This window comes from Lottia gigantea (genome assembly GCF_000327385.1).
Source record: "Lottia gigantea unplaced genomic scaffold LOTGIsca_2, whole genome shotgun sequence".
Classification (NCBI taxonomy): Eukaryota; Metazoa; Mollusca; class Gastropoda; family Lottiidae; genus Lottia; species Lottia gigantea.
Window position 1 is genome coordinate 3141158 of NW_008708400.1, and position 2164 is coordinate 3143321.

The following is a 2164-nucleotide window of genomic DNA, read 5'->3' on the forward strand; positions in this document are numbered from 1 at the left end:
CCATGATATATGTTTGACTCGTGTGTGACTTTCAGTTCTTTTCCTGTCAACCAGCTGTAAACAGTTAAACAGTATTCAACAAGATTTGGCTAAGTGTCTTGTCCCTTCTATGGGTTTCTCAGTGAAGCAGTCATTCATTTTGGCGATCTTAAAAATTGATTGCAGTTTTTCTAATATTCTGGATTGTACTTTACTATTTTGTGAAATAGGCTGGTATACACAGTATTCTTCTTAGGTTTCCGTAAAAGTGTATATTTCTTTCTCTTTTTAATTTAACTTTAAAGTCCTGCTAGGAATGGCATGGATTACAATTTGAATGGTGGTTGCCCAATATCCATTGTAGTTTTGATTCATTTCATTTAACACTGAAGATATACTTTTAACATGAAATAATAATGAAGTAGTAATCTTTCATTTTGCATAAAATGCAGGATTTAAGTCAAAATTTCCCCCACGACCCTTAAGAATGGATTCAAAAGATGGCGGTGACCCTCTCAAATTCAAAGATCTGCAGCCGCCACTGGACGAGACTTTTGGTAGGTATTCTTAATTTCATCCCTTATTTATAGTTATATAACATGTGATTTTTATGGCACTTGTCACCCCTTGACGTGAACTTATTCTTAGTTAGATCGTACGATAAGTCGTACGTAGATCGATAGCGTGTATACATTTGGTCATCATTTAGCTCTCAATTATTTGTATGTTACGACTTTTGGGGCCTTGACAAATGCAGAAATCGCATGAAAACTTATTTGGTTTTAGTAATATCTTTGACTATAAAAGTCAAAGTGTCCTTTTCGCCCTTAGATTTTTTTCAAACAATTTTTTTCATCGATATTTCTATTTAAAAGTCTTATGTTTTAGAAGTAATACAATTTATTTCAATGCTTTTGCTGAAAAAGGAAGGCTATGGACTCTCTATGAGATTAAGAAAGATTCCTAAAAGGACAGTAAAATTCTTCCAAGGAAAATGAAGTCATTATTTAGCCTTATCAGACTAAAAACCTCCTATTAATTACAGCCAATATTGCTGTGAGATCTAATCTTTCCTCTGCAGTCGTTAATTTTATAGTTTCTTCAGTATAAAACACATAAATAGATGGTAAATAAATTTACTTTGATTGAGCATCTATTAAAATAGCCCGGTAGTTTGACATATTGGTCTATTTTGGTCGACAAGGTTACCTTACATTTTTCAACCTCGCTTCACTACAAAGTAGAGAGGATTGTTAAAGCAGAAGAGTGGTTAAAGAGATACCATCCGACATCGTTTCATAGGTCATTTCAATGAACCAATAGTTCAGTAATGACTACAGGTGACGCATCAATCCTGAGAATGAGACGAAATAACCTTCAACATGGACCATCGAAGCAAATCCAAGATCAGTACCGATTTACATAGTAAGAAACCGAAATGCTATAGGTGTACAGACCATGATTTAAGACGAATGACAAATAAACTTTATCTACTTGTGCCTAAAACTTTGCGATCTGTGCTACGGAATAAGCTACCAAAACATGTTAAACATGAAAATTCAGTGGACATATTCAGGACTCGTCTTTTATTTACTTGTGAATTCAACTCTTATATAGTCTGATAGATATTTTGACAGTTATCGACTGAAGGCGCGATGTAATTAAATTTCCTTTACGATGACTTAGAAGGGAGGATTTGATTCGCCCAAAATGTTTAGGCCTAGGTTGGAACAAATACTACATTGATGAATTAAAATGAACTTTCTGGATCTGCTTGATATTGCTTTTTCTGCAGTATAGTGAATATGCAGTCCTATTGGTCTTGCAGTGTCTCCATCCATTGGGCTTTACTAGATCGACGAAATGCCGTTTCACCCTCTGACTTGTCGATTTCTGTGCGCTCAATAAGGTTACATTTGTCTTACGAATGGCCGTCCAAGTTCAAAATGATTAGATACAAGCTTGCCTTTCTTTAATTTGATATCTGATTGTGGTCGTTAATCGGGCGCGTAAATTATTTTTTGTTTCTCCAACATATCCTATTCGACATTAAGTGTTCACAGCTCACTGTCGAAACTTGAGCCATGTGCGTGCAGAATTATCCGCGTTTGAAAGTTAAAAACGACTCGTCATTTTANAACTATTCTGTGATATATATTAAAGACATATATAGAAATAGAGAGTA